Genomic DNA, 18,077 nt, shown 5'->3' with positions numbered 1-18,077 from the left:
ACGCCACACCCAGCCAACTGGTAACCATGGCCATAAGTTAAGCCCACAGAGCCACTGGGTCCCATTGGGGGCTACCCAGCACATTTCAGGATTATATTTCCAGTCGGAAACAGGTCACTGAACAGATTGATTGGGGTGATAGGTAACTTCCAAGATTTGTTTACATTGTTCAGGGGGCAAATAACCCATATATTTTAATTCTTTTGGGTCTAGGGGGTGGTCTCCAAATCTAACTTTTTGTTTTTTTTTGTTCCCAGCAAATAGTAGCAGGGGTAATCAACTGTCCTTTCTCAGGAGTCATCCAGAAATGTTCATCCCAGACCTAGTAGTATTGCTCAAGGTACCGGGAGGCCTGTCCCCCTTTTGTAAAGAACACTTCTCCTTTTTATTTTTCACATATGAGGTATAAGCCTTTGTTACTTCTGTAAGGCTGGTGTTCATGTTAAATGTAACCCTATGTCCCTGGCCCATTGATGGCTTCTTTTTACACCAGGAGAGCAAAGACAGGTTATGGCTGGAGAGAGGAACAGAGTGGCGATACCCACCAGGGGAGTCTGTCTATTACTGACAGGGGCATAGCCCCACACACCCAACAGTTGGCAGAGTTGTGGCCCACGAGATGAAGACGTTGTCCTGTGCAGGAGCAGTGGTCAGGTTCAGAATTGCGTTGATGAGGCCGAGCAGCAGGAGTCGTTTACCCAGCTCCATCCTGTAGAGGGCTCGTCCGGGACCTCGTTTTCTTCTTTCTCCTCAGAATGATCTTGGTTTCCCGTGGGTCGGTGGGGTCCTTCTGGGTGGTCCACTTGGCGTCCTCCGGGTCAGTGTGGTATGCCTTCTTTGCTCTGGTGTGATGGATCAAGGGACAATACCTGCAACTTTAACTGCAGTAGGGGTAGTTAGAATAACATAAGGGCCCTTTTACCAAAGGGCTAGCAAATCATGTTTCCAATCTTTGACCCATGCTTGGTCACCAAGTGTAAACTCATGAATCTGTTCCCCAAGGGGGAATGGCACCCTTTCTTGTACAAACTTAGTTACCCAATTTATTACCTTACCCAGTTCCATCTGCTGTGAAATCTTATCCCCCCTTACCTGAGGCAAATTTGTTGACACCTGTTTTATTATGGGAGGAGGCCTCCCATACACAATTTCGTATGGAGAATAGCCTTGGGACTGTGGGGTCATCCTGAGTCTGAGCAGAGCCGTCAGAAGCAAGTCCACTCAGGAGCAGTCAGTCTCTTTAAGTGTCTGGTTGGTTCATTCCACTATCTCAGAACTCTGGGCCTATATGCAGTGTGCAGTTTCCATTTGATGTTTAAAGTTTTGCTTACTTGTACTAAATCAGCTGCAAAAGCCGGGCCATTGCCTGATCCAATGCTGGTAGGAAATCCAAATCTGGGAACCATTTTCCTAAGCAGCCACCAGGCTACTTCTGATGCTCTTTCAGTCCAGGTAGGAAAAGTTTTTACCTATCTCAAGAATGCACATACCATGACCAGCAGATAATGGTAGTGTCGGTGAGGTTTCATTTTAGTGAAGTCCACTCCCAGGTGTTCAAGGGGCAGCATGCCTTTCAGGTGAATACCCAGAGGATTTTGTCTGAATACCCGAGAGGCAGCATTAACCTGTGAGCAGACAGCATGGCCTAGGTGGGTCGCTTGGTGTGTTTGGCTTACCAGAGTGTGTGCCAGCTCTTCTGGTACCAATAATTTGTCACCTGACAATTCCCACCATCTCTTTTCAGTCTTGATGGCCCCTTCTGCTCTGGCTAACCCAACAGCTGTTGTCTTTGTTTTATCATGCGAGTGCCATCAGTATATAAGACCCAATTAGGGTCTCGAACCTTGAGCCCTTTTTTAAAACAAACCCCAGATACCTTACCTCCTCTTTGTAGATTGTGCCTTCTTTTTCAACACCCGGTAATCTGCTTTCATCAACAGCTGGAGCAGTGCATTTGTCCCTTTCTAGCATTTTTCCTTGGTCTCAGGCAGCCAGCAGCAGGTCATCTCCGTATTGTAGGAGCTGACATCCATACTCTTCCGGATGGAATGAGTCCAGATCAGAAGCCAAGGCTTCCCCAAAGATGGCTGTGGAGTTAGCCTTTGTTATCTGGTGCTCCCGACTGGAACTTCCCATTTAAAGGCAATTATGGGCTGTGATGCTGGGGCGAGGTGTACGCAGAAGAAGGCATCCTTGAGATCTAGGCAAGTGTAAACTTTAGTCCTCGGCGGAAGGAGGCTAAGCAAGGTATAGGGGTTTGGAACAGTGGGGTGTAAAGTCACAGGAGCCTGGTTGACTAGCCTGAGATCTTGTACAGCCCTATAGTCCTGTCCTCCTTCCCTTTTGACTGGCAGGATTGGCGTATTCCAAGCCGACTGGCACTCTACTAGAAGGCCTGCTTGTTTCAATCTATTGATGTAGGGCAATATGCCAGCTCAGGCTCCATCCATAGCGGGTACCGGTGCCCTCTAACTGGGATGGTACCTGGATTGAGTTCCATTATCACTGGGGCGTGATGTTCAGCCAGCCTGGGGGGAGGGGGGGTTGTCTTCCACCCAGACCTCAGGGAACAATTGAGTTAGCTCTCTCATGCTCTTCCGGCCCACCCGGCTCTGCCTTCAGGGGCTCATGCAACCTCCACTCATCTTGGGTTGGCACTGAGAGAGAGGGCAAATAAGTCATAGAGTCCGTCCAGAAGGTGGGCCTCTTCTCAGGGGAGAAAGTCACCTGTGCTCCTAGTTTGGAGAGCTCTCCTCCCAACAGGGGTACTGGGCACTCAGGAATGTCACTTGGTGTCCCCCCTCCATCTGACATTTTCTGGGCTGGCAAAACGATTTAATCATCTCTTCTCCCGACACCCCAGTTACAGCGGTAGTCTTTTTGGACAGTGGTGCCACAGGTTTTGTTACTACCGACAGTTCTGTTCCTGTATCCACCATGAAGTCAATGTTTTGGTCCCCCACTTTTACGGTTACCATGGGCTCTCAGGGACCTGATATCTCTGAGCCCTGGCAGCCCTAGTTAATTTCCAAGTCAGCAAGCCCCAAAACTGCAGGAGCTTCCTCTTCTTTCCTTGCCTTAGGGCATTCATTCTTCCAGTGGCCAAAGGCATGCACCGGGCACAATGGTTTGGCTGTAACGGGGACTGGGGCCTCCCTTGGGACCGTTGAAGGACTGTCCTGTCCCTGGGGCAGATGAGGTTTTCTGGAGGGCCCAAGATAGACTTTTCCAGAGCAGCAGCTAGTACTGTAAGTCTCTTGTCTGTTCTCTTTTATTCCCTCCGGCTCTCTGGCAGAGCGCAGTCTCTGCTTAATTCCAACGTCTCCCTCCCCCTCTTGTCAGTACTCACCGGGAGAGGCAGGTATAGCTTGGGCGGTTCGGTTGGACCCGGATCCTGGAAGTGTTGGCCAGAGGCTTCTGTCGCCGGGATCGGAGCCTGCCCAAACGGCGGCTCTACGAACTCCGGGAAAGCTGGCGGAGGAGCAGTGGCTGTTGCAGAAACTTCACCTGGCCCTGGATCGGGCATTAAGGCAGCCTCCGGTCCTGGTGAAGGACTGGGAGGCAGGCGTGTCATTATCCAGCATGGGGGAGGGGTCAGGTCATCCCCGTCCAAATCCTGTAGAATTTCCTTTTTTATCATCAGTCAATTTTTGTGCCATTAATATTTTTCCCTTTCCCTTCTGGATACAGAACCTTGTCCAAGTAGGAGGGTCTTTAGCTTACCCTAGCCATGAGTCAATAGATGGATATGATCCAGGTGTCCTGGCTCGCCTGTGACTACTGTGTAGACTGCTTCCACTATTTTTAAGTTCACGGTGTTCTCTGGTGGCCATCCTGCTCCCATTGGGGTCCATTCGACATCACAGAGTATGTGGAGGCAGTTAGGCTTCATCTTCACCCCATAGTCTCCTCCTAATCCCTTCTTTAAATTTTTAATCATGCACTCCAATACAGTTGCCTTAGATTCACTTTCCCCCATCTCGCTTACCTTCTCGGACCTTCTTCTACTTTTCCTTTTCGTTCTGTCTACGAAGTTCTCAGTACCCTATGTACTTCTCATATTTCCACTCAGTGACACTTAAATTGCCATTCTGCCTCCTTTCTAATTGGGGAGAGAAGAGCCTTACCTGCCAGATCCCAGAGGGAGAAGGGGGTTTGGCGTGTCTTCACCTGCCGGTCAGCACAGCTGAACCAGAACATCACATGGTCCGAGACTGTTTCTCCCTTAAAGTCCATTCTGCCTTGGTGGGCTTGATCAGGTGCGGATGAAAACACAGATGGGTTAAATATCTGATGTCCCAGGCCATCTCCAGAAAAGCCAATTCATACTCACTTCTGTATCCCCCTCCTTCTAGCCTAACAATTCCGAGGGGGTCAAGAATTTCACAGCAGACGGGACACCTCCTGGGGGAGGGCAGAATACGAGCATACACGGACCAGTTTCTTATCCTAAGAATCCCCTGGCGATCGCTTGGTAATAATTTTCCCCGAGACGGCGTGGACACACCTCCTAAATGTCCTTCACAAATTTCCTTCTTAAACCCTAGCACGCTCGTCGACCTGTGTACCAAGCAATCGCCACCTGCCTATTCCAGGCTCCTGTGGGTCCCCGCTCCTTCTAGTCCCTCCCAGGGGGGTGATCAGGCCCCCTCTTCCACCCTGCTGGGTGGGCTCCTCCTCACCTGAGCGCTCAGTTCCCCTTCTGCCGTCCACTACCTGCTTACGTGAAAGGTCCGGGCGTTGAAAAGCAGAATCCTTCCAGAGGGGCGAGGCGCCTTCCCCCCTCTAGGAGATTCAAGCTACAAAGCCTCGGGGTGGCCTCAAATGAGACCTGTCTCCTCAAAGCGAGGAGTTTCCCGGCCAATGCACCAAATGTTATAGCCACGCTTTCCGGGAAACAGACTCACTCAGAAGGACAATGCAGATAGTGGAGTGCAGTTTATTACACCGGCGGGCCCAAGGCAGAGTCACCTCTTAGCCAAGGACCCCGTCCAGCATTTGTGAAAATCTTTTATACCCCATGTGTACGTGTCCAAACCCACCACCTCAATTCCCTTGAGACTTACATAAACAAAGGCAGGGTAAATACAACTACAATAACCCCATCATTCCCGTGTTATGTGTTCAAACAGTCAATAATCAATCAGCCCGCAGTTACATTCCAAACAGTTAATAACCGATAAGCCTGTGCTTACATTCTGATAGATAGTGTCCGGAGGCAGGGGTGATTAGTGTCTCTTTTCTCTTAGGCGATGAGTAACCTGGATATGATCTTCAAGGTTCCCCTGTCCGGAGGGGGTCTTATCCTTCCATTGTCGTTCCCACAGGCACTAAGCAGAGAGTTCAGAGTCCACTGGAGAGGCAGCCGAGCACGATCAGCACGGACAGGCCTGAGATGGAGTCCAGGCCCTATGAATTCCTTCTTCAGTCCCCGTTCCAGCCCGCGTTTCGCCACATTGCAACCTTCTGGAAAACAATCTCCCAATCAGTAAAGGGGAAGTAATTATGGTCCCCAACGCTCTGCTTCTCTCCAAGACAAACCTTGCCGTTTTTACACTGGCTCCCATCCGGAGTCAACTGGGATTGCCCTGAGAATTCTACCCCGTCGTTCATATTCTGTAGAATCATTCTGTTGCAGAAACCAGTACTCGAGAAACCAAGCACCACACTCAGAGAGTTGGAGAACTCAGGTTTATTATGCCAGCGGGCCCAGAGGAGTTAACACTCCAAACTCTGAGCCCGGAACAAAGGCGTTACAAAGTTTTTATACACAAACAGGCGTGATTAAGCAGGTTTGCTGGGGTTGGGCGATTGCAAAGAGCCCGACAAGGGTGAAATAAGCTCCAGTTCCTAGTACTGTGAATCCCTACTTTCTGAGACCTACGTGATCCAGACTTTGCAAGGAGCAAGCTGAGTTACAGAGACAGGAGAGTATGTAAAATTTTAACTTTTCGTCTTCAATTCCACCCATTAAAACAAAACTTCCATCGGCCCCACATTCTCCTCGTGTTACTGTCCATTTGCTTCTCTTTTTAGCAAAGTCCACCTATCCTTGCTGTCTCCATGAGTTCTTCTATTCCCTTTGTTTTATAAGAACATACATTGAATAATCCCCTGGAGAAGGAAATGCCAACCCACTCTAAGTATTCTTGCCTGGAGAATCCCAGAAACAGAGAAGCTTTAATTTTTAGTAATTATTAATAGGTCCATTTTTTAAAAATTTTTATTTGTTTATTCTTGGCTGCACTGGGTATTCCTTGCTGCACAGGGGTTTTCTCTAGCTGTAGGTGAAAGGTTGTTGCTGAAGAATGAAACACACCGGAGAAGAATTCAATCCGGGGCCAGAGATGAGGCTTGATCACTCAGAGCTTTTGTATAATAAAGTTTTATTAAAGTATAAAAGAGATAGAGAAAGCTTCTGACAGAGACATCAGAAGGGGGCGGAAAACTACTCCCCTGCTAGTCTTTAGCTGGATATTATACAGCTACTAGCACTCTGCTAATTAAGGAAAAGAAATGTCTCAAAACCCAGAGAATGGCACTAGGTGAGTCATCCAGGGCCATAAAACGATTGACCTGAATCTTAAAGCAGATTACCATGTAAAGTTTCTTTAACATAGATTAGGAAAACAATGTATGAATATAACATACTATTTGTCAAGTTTGTTCTGAGCCTAAATCTGAGCCTTTAGGCAGAACTGACTTGAAGATAGAATCTAGGGTAAATGCATAGTACTTTAACACAGCTTAAGACAAATATTTCCATAAGAAAAATACATTGGATGAAATGGATGAAACTGGAGTCCATTATACAGAGTGAAGTAAGCCAGAAAGATAAAGACCAATACAGTATACTAATGCATATATATGGAATTTAAAAAGATGGTAACGATAACCCTATATGCAAAACAGAAAAAGAGACACAGATATACAGAACAGACTCTTAGACTCTGTGGGAGAGGGCGAGGGTGGGATGTTCTGAGAGAATAGCATTGAAACAAGTATACTATCAAGGGTGAAACAGATCACCAGCCCAGGTTGGATGCATGAGACAAGTGCTCAGGGCTGGTGCACTGGGAAGACCCAGAGGGATGGGATGGAGAGGGAGGCGGGAGGGGGGATCGGGAAGGGGAACACATGTAAATCCATGGCTGATTCATGTCAATGTATGGCAAAAACCACTACAATATATAAAAATAAGAAAAAAAAGAAAAATGCGTTGGTTAGCTCAAGATTTGAGAAAAGTTAAGTTCAGGTGAAACCAGGTGTCATTATGGCAACACAGAATTATGAGAAAACTCTTTTTAAATTTGTATAGAGAAGGGGAAAAAATATGACACTAGTTGGTTTCCTCCTGCTGCTTAAGAGAGGTAAAAAAATGTCTGATGCTTGCAGCCTATTTCCTCCCTTTGGAGACCCCTGGCCTTCCTGCCTGTTACCCTCTCATAGGGAGCGGGGACTTTTCTCTAGTTGTGGTGCATCTCATTGCAGTGGCTTCTCTTTTTGCAGAACTCAGGCTCAGTAGTGGCACACAGGCTTAGTTGCCCCAAGGCATGAGGAGTCTTCCTGGACCCAGGGATCAAACCTGTTTCCCCTGCATTGGCAAGTGGATTCTTAACCACTGGACTAGCAGGAAGTCCCTTCTATCCCTCTGGAACCTACTCCAAACAGTCTCTTACCTGCCACTCTATGAGAGCTATTCAGTGCTATTCCAAGACTCCAAACCAGTCCCTCCCACTGTCTCTCACCTACCAGCTCAGTCTGACTCTTCTTGAGGATGAAAGCGAAAGTCGTGTCTGACTCTTTTTGACCCCATGGACTATACATTCCGTGGAATTCTCCTGGCCAGAATACTGGAGTGGGTAGCCCTTCCCTTCTCCAGGGGATCTTCTCAACCCAGAGATTGAACCGGGGTCTCCTGCGTTGCAGGTGGATCCTTTACCAGCTGAGCCACCAGGGAATTAACAGGATAAAATGCAAACTTCCTAGAAGGGCCTTCTAGGCCCAATTAAACTTGCAGAGCCAATAATGAAATAGTGATTACCTTATGTCAAGCACTTACCACATGCAAGGGACTGTTCCATGCCCTTTTTTAACTGCATGATTCCATGTATTTTATTTTTTAAATGTGATTCTTTTACTATTATTAATATTTGACTTTGTCAGGTTGTTTCCTGCCCTTTTGACATATTAACTCATTTATTCCTCACAACAGTCCTGGAAGGGAGATGTGTTAGCAATATGTCCATTTTATAGATGCTGCACCTGAAGCACAGAAAGGTTAAGGTGAAGGAGGAAACAGACAGAACAGGCTCCATCTTGAAAGCAGGACTCCATCTTGGGCCAGACTGTGGACTTTGAGCTATATGCCCAGTATCTACGGAAACGACATACCAACTGGAAAACCAGACCCCCTAGATGGAAGAGCCCAGGGTTCGTACCTAGACTTTCCGTCACCTAAAAGAATACCCTGTCAGGGGAGTGTAATCTCGGTTCTGTGTGGTCTCAACAAAAATTTGAAGTGAGGGACGTTAAAGCCCTCGGCGTGTCACAGCTCTCAGACAGACCATGTTACGGCTCTTGGACAGATCAGTGTTACGGCTCTGTGTTACAGCTCAGTTTTATTTAGAAAATAACAGGAAAATACATCCTTGAGGCCTGAGGGCATGCCAACCCAAAGAGAATGAGCACGTGCAGTGGGGGGAGAGAGAGACCCCTGGCCCTTTGGCTCCTCTTTTTATGTTTTTTCCTCCCCCTGAGCCTGCCCTATGTAAATTGGGCTAGCCAAGAGTGTTGTTTGTTCCACCTGGGGTCCTCACTCCGGTCTTCAGACCTTCCTTTGTTCTATTTTTGCGGGCTTTTCCCTTTCTTGTCTTTTAGCCACCGCCATTCTGGACTCCTTTTCCCTATTCTAACTACCTAACATTCCCCACCTCAAGAGATGGGAGGCCCAATTCTTTGGGAATAGGAGCGTCGAGGTCTCTGGCTACTTCCTGCTGAACTGGGATGGTGAGGAGTATTGGGTCTCCCCCTCTTGCTAGCCTCAGACCTCAGAGTCCTTATAGCAGTGTCCATCTAAGGGTGAGTGATATTTTCCATGGTCAGCTGTAGTTTTATATATCCTTGTTGAAATGGCAATGCATGTTGTAGCTTGTGGACCTGGGCAGAGAAAAAACAGGTTAGACAATTGATGATACATGGAACAATCATAAGCAGCATCAACATGGTATAACAAGGACTAGTAGGGGCATTAGCCAACTCCAGATTCCCATTGCCAGGATGGCTCAAGTCTTTCCTTGTCCAGGGATCAGAAGATCTATCTACTGTCTGTTTTGGAGTACAGTCCCTACAAATCTGTGTTGGCTCTTTAGAGTTATCTTGAGAAATCTTATCTCCAGAAACCAGATTTTTGAGGTGTTCATCAGAATGGCCGTCATTTGTAGTTCTGAATAGGTATCTGAGATCTCCCAGGGGCTCACAGGCGTATTGAATGTCCTCTTCTGTTTTCTTCCATGGCTTAACTCATGACTCCAGGAGTCATGTCCTGGTACCTTGACTGCTGTGGGGATAGAAAATATTACAGGGTAGGGGCCCTTCCATGTGAGCTGGAGTTGAGCCTTTGGGGACCCATCCTTCCAGACTTTAATTAGGACTTGAGTCCCTCGAGCATATAGTGGTGACTCCTTAGAATGTTTTGGGTCCTGGTTCACACCCCACAAGCGTATATCCTGTTGGAATTGCCCAATGCCATGGTAGAAGACTGGAGGGTCTGAACCTCTGGATCTAGGAAGAGGTCATTGACATAAACAAAAGGTCTCCCATATAGCATCTCATAAGGACTAAAACCAACCTGTTCCTTAGGGCCAATACAGGTGCAGAGGAGAGCTATTGGTAAAGCCTCCTTCCATCCCAGGGAGACCTCCTGGGTTATCTTTTTTATTGCTGATTTTAAGAATTGGTGGGCTCTTTCTACTTTTCCTGAAGACTGAGGCCTCCAAGAACAATGGAGATAATAAGTTAATGCCTAATGCTTTAGAGACCCCTTGGGTGACCTTAGAAGTAAGTGATGTCCTGTTGTCACTTTGTAATGACCTGGGCAGATCAAATCTTAGAATGATTTCATGGAGCAGTTTTTTTTTTTTACCACCTCCTCAACCTTCTCAGGCCGGGTGGGAAAGCCTTCAATCCATCCTGTGAATGTATCTATCACGACTAATAGGTATTTATACCCTTGAGAAACTGGCATCTGGGTGAAGTCCATCTGCCAATCCTCTCCTGGATAGGTCCCATGTCATTGGACGGGCTGGGACAGCTGGGATCTTCGAGTTCCTTGAGGATTGTTTAACTGGCAAAGTGGGACAAGAGGAGACCACTTGTCTTATAGTCCTTTAGAGGCCTGTTCCTCTGAAGGACCTTTCTAGTAATCTTTGGAGGGCCTTTTCCCCTAAATGAGTGGTGGCATGTAAGGAGCTCACCAACTTCCATTGAAGGTTTCCAGGCAGGAAAAGGAGCCACTCCTTGTGGAACCACCCTATATGATCTTCTTGAAAGCCCTCACTCTTAGCTTTAAGAGTCTCACCTTCAGTATGTGAAGGAGTTTCTGGCAAGTTAGTCTGTGGAACTAGGGTGGCAATCCCTATCAGGTCAGGGTCCCATGGGCAGAGTGCCAGCCAGTGTCCCAGTTGGTGGCATTTGTGGCAAGCCTTTCTAGGATGTTGGGAGCCGCCGGAATGCACCCAGTCCATGACAAGGTCATGGGATGAGAGAGGACCTGCAAGGCAGCTCTTCCTCACATGGGGCTGCCCCGGGGGTCCAATATGTCCCCTCTGGAGCCGCCGGGATCAGAAAGGTACCTGCAAGGTAGCTTTTCCCCTCGAGGTTGTCCCAGGGGCCCGGTATGTCCCTTTCTTCCTGTCTTACTGTCACGCGAGTGTATGTTCCTCGGTTCTTTGTCTCGTCACAACAAAAATTTGGAGTGACGGACATTAAAGCCCCTTGGCGGGTCACAGCTCTCAGAGGACAGACCGTGTTATAGCTCTCAGGTCTCGAACGGACCGTGTTATAGCTCTTAAATAAATCAGTGTTATAGTTCAGTGTTACAGCTCTATTTATTTAGATAATAGCAGGAAAATCCATCTTTGAGGCGTGAGGGTACGTCGATCCAGAGACGCGAAGAGAAGATCGCCCCATCGTGCGGGAGAGAGAGGGAGCAAAAAAAAAAAAAAAAAGGAGAGAAGAGGGCTTTGGCTCCTCTTTTTATATGTTTCTCTGTCCCTGGCCCTGTCTTATGTAAATTGGGCTTAGGCAGGAGCGTTGTTTGTTTTACCTGAGGTTCTCACTCCGGTCCTCGGACCTTCCTTTGTTCTATTTTTGCGGGCTTTCCCTTCCAGGTCTTTTAGCCACTGCCATTTTGGACTTTTTTTTCCCTATTCTTGTTATGCCCTATGTCCAAATCCCCAAGCGGGAGTAGAGAAGGCCTCCAAGACAATGCAACTTGCTGGAAGGGAAGTTTATTACTGACTGGAGCCAGGACTCTCTGCTGCAACCAACGCAGTGGTGCCGGTCAGAGACCCCCGAGCCCAAGCTGTTACACAAATTTATAGGGTGAGAAGCGGATTGGTTACACGTTTGTAAAGCAATTTCATTGGTCAAAACTATCAGGTTTTTCTCATGGTACTATTTTCAGAAATGTCAAACATGTTACTGTGACCCTTCCCATGTATTGTTTTATTGTCCAAAGAATTTACACTATACCTGAGACTTGTGGAACATTGTTTTTGTTAGAGTGAGAATGTTAGGCCATTGAGGCAAGAAGATTATGTACAGGACACTTAAGTATAAACTCTGTGAAAGGTCGGGTATGTTGAGGCATGCCCCGGGAAAAAGTGCCGCAGACAAGTTCCGGAGGCTGGCTAAACTTCCGGGGACCGACCCCCTCTGCAGCCTGGTCCGATCAGGAACCGACACAGAGCCCTTAGACACCCACCGCCGCTGTAGCCCGCGCTTTCTTCCTTATATAGAAGTACCTGGCCTGGATGCCCGGCCCGGGCTATAAAGCCTCTCCCCACCTCTCCTTCCTCACAGATTCCCTTTGTCCCCTCGCTCACCCACCCCTCCCCAGGAGATCTGCCCGAGAGCGCCCGCCCAATAAAGGCCTTCACCACCGGTCCTTAGAGGCGGCTCTTTCTTCCCGCAGCGTTTTCTAACATCTGGCGCCCAATGTGGGGCTCGAGGTGAGGGCCCCCCGGCACTCGCCGTTGAGGCCCCCTCGAGCTCCACCACCGCGGAAGCCTCGGACCCAGGCGACAGACCAACCCCCCGGACGGCAGGATACGGAGTAAGTCCCTTCGGCTTTGGGGCCTGCCCTCCCTGGCGACCACCTCCTAGGGCCCTGTAACGGGTGCGCACTTACTGGGCCCTCCCGGTCACCAGCTGGTGGGGAGACGTCCCCAGCGGCTGAGTAGAACTCTGGCTTCGGCCTCCGGCTTCTGCCTTCTCCGGTCACCAGTTCGTGAGGGAGACGTCCTAAACGACTAAGTAGACCTCCGGCTTTGGCCTTTCCGGGTCCCAGCGGTCATGAGGAAGACGTTCCCCACGACTACACGGACCTCCGGCTCCCCTTGACTCATCCGAAGACGTTCGGATGGCGGGGGTTGCCTCCACGCCCCGTGGTCGCCATGGGATAGACAGCCTCCAAACCCGATCCCCAATACTCCACCCCCTTAGAGTTCCTGCCAGCTAACCTGCGGACTCTAAGACCAAAGGGAGATATCCGCCCCAAGCAGCTCACTTTTCTGTGTTCACAGGCCTGGCCTCAGTATTCCCTAGATAATGGCTCATAATGGCCAGCCACAGGGACATTAGACTTTGACGTCCTCCGTGATTTAGATAATTACTGCCGGAGAACGGGAAAATGGTCTGGGGTCCCCTACGTTCAGGCCTTTTGGGCGTTGCGCTCTCGTCCCACCCCCTCCTCTCCGGTTCCTACCCCCTCCCCCTCCACTCCGGCCCCTCCTGCCCCCTCCGCCTCTAACCCTACTCCGGCCTCTTGTTCCTTCTCGCCCCCGAGATTCCACCGCCAGCCTCAGATCCTCTGGCCCCTTACCCTATCTTATACCCTCCCCTTCCCCCCGTCACTCCCTCTGCTTCTCCGGTTAGCTCCCACACTCGCTTCCATAGCAACCCTCCAGGAGCCTCCCCTCCCCCCTCTCCAGTCCCGCTACTCCCTCTGCGACTAGTAGCCGGAGCTGAGGGTCTAGCCCAGGTCCACGTCCCCTTCTCTCTCCAGGACTTAGCACAGATTGAGGCCAAACTGGGATCCTTTTCCTCCAACCCCACTCAGTATATTAAGCAGTTTACTGGCCTGACCTGCGCCTATGCCTTAACATGGCAGGACATATATGTCATCCTGGGGCCTACCACCACCCCCGAAGAGAGGCAGGCCATTTGGATGACAGCCAGGGCTCAGGCTGATCAGCGGCACTGTGCCAGCCCCTCCCCCGAGCATCCCCCGGGAGCTCAGGCAGTTCCTGACACCGACCCTGATTAAAACTACCAGGAAGGGGGTGGCGGCCAGCTGCGGGTACGCTATATGATAGAGTGCATCCTCGATGAAATAAAAACGTCCTCTCATAAGGTTGTAAACCTCCTCAAACTAGATGAGGTGACTCAGGGGCCTGACGAAAACCCAGCCATGTTTCTTAATCGGCTGACTGAGGCCCTTGTTCAATACACTAGACTGTCCCCTGAGTCCCCCATTGGGGCAACTACATTGGCCAATCGTTTTATCTCCCAATCCACACCTGACATCCAAAAAAACTGGCCAAGGCCAAGGACGGCCCTCAGACCCCTATTCGAGACCTGGTAAAAATGGCCTTTAAGGTTTACAACGCCCGCAAAAAAACTGCTGAGGCCAGCGGTTAGGCAAGGCTCAAACAAGAGGCCAAATTTCAGGAAAGCCTCCTAAACCAGCAAACCCAGGACTTGGTAGCGGCCCTGTGGCCGGCGGTGGGCTCGGGGCCCCAAAACCCCACTCCAGAGGCCTGCTTCAAGTGCGGCCAAAAAGGACACTGGGCCAAGATATGCCCCAATCCGCGGCCTCCTTCCAAGCCATGCCCGTTGTGCAAACAGCGAAGACACTGGGCTAGTGACTGTCCCCAGGCCTCTCGGGCCCCGACCTCTAGGGGCCGGAGACCAGAGCGCCCCAGGGAGACCTCCTGCCCTCCTCTGGCCTTAGAGCTGCTGAGCTTCGACGATGACTGACGCCGCCCAGACTCGGGAACCCCAATAACCCAAGCCGAGCCCAGGGTAACGCTCCAGGTAGCGGGTAAGTCTATCAACTTTCTAGTTGATATGGGGGTTACCTATTCGGTCCTTTCCTCTTTCGGGGGCACTTTACGTCCTTCCCAGGTTTCGGTTATGGGCATTGATGGCCAACCCTTGTGTCCGCTCCAAACCCAACCACTATCCTATCAATTAAATTAATTCCTGCCTATTTACCCACTCCTTTTTGGTCATCCCCTCCTGCCCTACTCCTCTCTTGAGAAAAAATATTCTCGCTAAGCTAAAGGCCACTCTTCACCTAACTCCAGAATCTGCTCCCACGTCAGGGGCCTTCCTGATGCTACTTGTTGACCCTCCAACCTCTTATGTTAATCCTGAAGTCTGGGACACCCGAGTCCCAGTGGTGGCTCGGCACCACCCTCCAGTCCTCATCCGGCTAAGGGACCCCACCTGTTTCCCAGCCCGGCCCCAGTTTCCTCTGTCTACCCATAACCTCAGGGGGCTAAAGCCCATCATCGACCGCCTCATGGGACAGGGTCTCCTGATCCCCACGACTTCCCCCTGTGACACGCCCATCCTCCCTGTTCAAAAGGCTTCAGGAGACTACCGGCTAGTGCAGGATCTCCGCCTGATCAATGTGGCGGTGGTCCCTGCCCATCCACTTGTCCCTAACCCCTACACCCTCCTTTCTTCCATACCTCCCAAAACCTCTCATTTCACCGTTATTGACCTCAAAGATGCCTTTTTTTACCATCCCACTCCACCCTGACTGCCAATTCCTCTTTGCTTTCACCTGGACTGACCCCAACACCCAGTTGACCACACAACTCACATGGACCGTACTCCTTCAGGGGTTCAGAGACAGTCCCCATTACTTCGGGCAGGTTCTGTCCCGGGACCTGGCCAGATGCTCGCTCCGTCCTAGCACCTTCCTCCAATATATAGACGACTTGCTCCTCTGCAGCCCCTCAGAAGAGACCTCCCAACAACATTCTGCGACTCTTCTTAATTTCCTCGGTTCTCAGGGCTACAGAGCCTCACAATCCAAAGCTCAACTGACTCAGACTTCTGTTGTCTATCTAGGCTTCCAAATCACCCCTACCACCAAGGCCCTGACAGCAGATCGGTGTAGCCTCCTCAGGTCCCTCTGCCCTCCGGTCAACAGAGACCAGATATTGTCCTTCTTAGGACTGACGGGATTCTTCTGACACTGGGTCCCAAATTACGCCACCCTGGCCAAACCCCTATATGCCACCGCTAAAGAGACTCTGACGGGACCGCTGTCTTTCCCCCACCGAAGTGGCTCAGGCCTTCCACGCTTTACGCTCAACCCTATTGGCTGCACCCCCTCTCTTTCTTCCCAATCCCAACTATCCATACACTGATAAAAAGGGAGGGATAGCCTTTGGAGACTTGGTGCAGCCGATTGGCCCCGAACTGCTGCCTATTGCTTACATATCCAAACAACTTGACCCCACAGCCAAGAGATGGTTCCCCTGCCTGCGGGCACTAGCGGCAGCGACAAGAATGTACACTGATGCTAAAAAAAGCTGATTCATGGTCAACCCCTGCCCATCTTCTCACCTCATCGCCTTGGTGATCTTCTAGCCTCTAGATTTCTCTCTGACCTCAGCAAATCCAGGCTCCAGAAGTTTCACCTGGTATTTTTGGACAATCCGCAAGTTTCCGTGGGTCGTTCTCCACAATTAAACCCGCTTTCCTCGTTGCCCTCCCTCCCCCTTTCCTCAAAACCCCCAGCCCACTCATGCCCAGAGGTCCTTGAGTCCCTTATGCAACCACCTCACAACCTGTTTTCCGAACCTCTACCAGATCCAGAGCTAACTTTGTTCATCGATGGGAGCTCAGAGTGAGATCCCAACGGGAACCGAAGGGCGGCTTATGCTGTGGTAACCACCGGAGAAGTCCTGGAGGCTCAGCCCTTGCCACCCGGGACGACCTCTCAGAAGGCTGAACTAACAGCCCTAACTAGAGCCTTACACCTAGCGAAAGGAAAAAGGGCCAATATTTACACAGACTCCAAATATGCCTTTTTGATTGCCCATTCTCACGCGGCAATCTGGAAAGAGCGGGGCTTCCTGACCACTAAAGGATCCCCCATCTGTAATGCCCCCCACATTACTTGACTGTTAGATGCCTTATCCCTGCCCAAGGAGGTCGCTATCATACATCGCAAGGGACACCGAAATACTCAAGACACTGTCGCTCTGGGTAATAATATGGCAGACCAAGTGGCTCGACAAATCACCTTACAACAAGCCCCCGAGCCCTTGGTGACTTTGAGATCCACCCTCAACCCAGATTATTCCAGCAAAGAAGCCAGAGCCTTGCTGGCACAGGAAGGGGCTCAGAGGCACCCGTTGGGATGGATATTACTCCATAATAAACCGGTGCTTCCTGAGCGCCAGGCTAAGGCCATAATATCCCAAATCCACAATACCCTCCACATCGGACCAAGGGCTCTCTTTTCCTTTCTCAGCCCTGTCTTTTCTCCCCTACATCTCAGACAGACCATATATGCTGTCCACCGCTCCTGCCTTACATGTGCTTCCACCTCTCCTCAAGGAGGACTCCGACCCCCACAAGAGACTCACCAGCTAAGGAGACGTATGCCCGGGCAGGATTGGTAGATAGACTTCACCCACATGCCCAGACATCGAACCTACCGCTATCTGCTGGTCTTAGTAGACACCTTTTCAGGATGGGTCCAGGCCTTCCCCACCGCCCGAGAGATGGCAGCGGCAGTGGCAGAGGTCTTGACGACCCATCTCATTCCCAGATTTGGGTTGCCAAACTCTCTCCAGTCTGACAATGGGCCTGCATTCATCTCACAGATCTCCCAGCAGGTGGCTACGGCCCTGGGCATCGACTGGCATCTCCACATCCCCTATCAGCCCCAATCGTCAGGCAAGGTAGAGCAGGTGAACGGCATCATCAAGACGCACCTGACCAAGCTCGCCTCAGAACTGCGGCTGTCTTGGGTCGACCTCCTCCCTCTGGCGCTCACTCGCATTCGCACCACACCACACTCCAAAACAGGTTTGACCCCTTTTGAACTGCTCTACGGCAGGCCCTACCTCCTGACTCACCTCCCAGAGGGAGAGGCTCCCCCACTCGCGGGATACCTCCTCCTCTTCTCCCTCTTACGATCCTTGCTGAAAAAACACGCAGACCGGGTCCTGCCACAACCGACAGACGACAAAGGGCCAAATCAGCCTCTGGCCCCGGGGGATCAGGCTCTTGGCCTTTATCAAACAACGGCTCAACACGGTCCATCTGATGGTGTTGCGACAGCAGTACCAAGGGCTTCCAACAAACACTCCGTGACAAAATTAGCGGCAGACGCTCCCTGTCATCCCGGCCACACTACCCCTCGCCGCCCCCGTTCAGCAGGAAGAAGCCAAAGAGAACCGGCGCCCCTTGTCCTGTAGCAAAAAGGCCGTGATGAAAGCTTGGGTATGTTGAGGTATGCCCCGGGAAAAGTGCCACAGACAAGTTCCGGAGGCTGGCTAAACTTCCGGGGACCGACCCCCCCCCCCCCCCACCTTGCAGCCTGGTCCGATCAGGAACCGACACAGAGCCCTTAGACACCCACCGCCGCTGTAGCCCGCGCTTTCTTCCTTATATAGAAGTACCTGGCCTGGATGCCCGGCCCGGGCTATAAAGCCTCTCCCCACCTCTCCTTCCTCGCAGATTCCCTTTGTCCCCTCGCTCACCCACCCCTCCCCAGGAGATCTGCCCGAGAGCGCCCGCCCAATAAAGGCCTTCACCACCGG

General features: G+C 50.7%; 1 long non-coding RNA gene across 1 annotated transcript; it reads left to right on the top strand.

Annotated features, from left to right (window-relative positions):
- Positions 1–12,293: 12,293 nt before the first annotated feature.
- LOC136165674 (uncharacterized) lies at positions 12,294–17,824 on the top strand. Its single transcript, XR_010662682.1, has 3 exons — positions 12,294–12,337; positions 14,237–14,326; positions 17,136–17,824. It is a non-coding gene; the product is annotated as an uncharacterized lncRNA (long non-coding RNA).
- Positions 17,825–18,077: the final 253 nt, after the last annotated feature.

Source organism: Muntiacus reevesi, chromosome 1 (assembly GCF_963930625.1).
Source record: "Muntiacus reevesi chromosome 1, mMunRee1.1, whole genome shotgun sequence".
Lineage (NCBI taxonomy): Eukaryota > Metazoa > Chordata > Mammalia > Artiodactyla > Cervidae > Muntiacus > Muntiacus reevesi.
The sequence above is the reverse complement of the archived record's forward strand: the minus strand, read 5'-3'. Positions and strand labels throughout refer to the sequence as shown.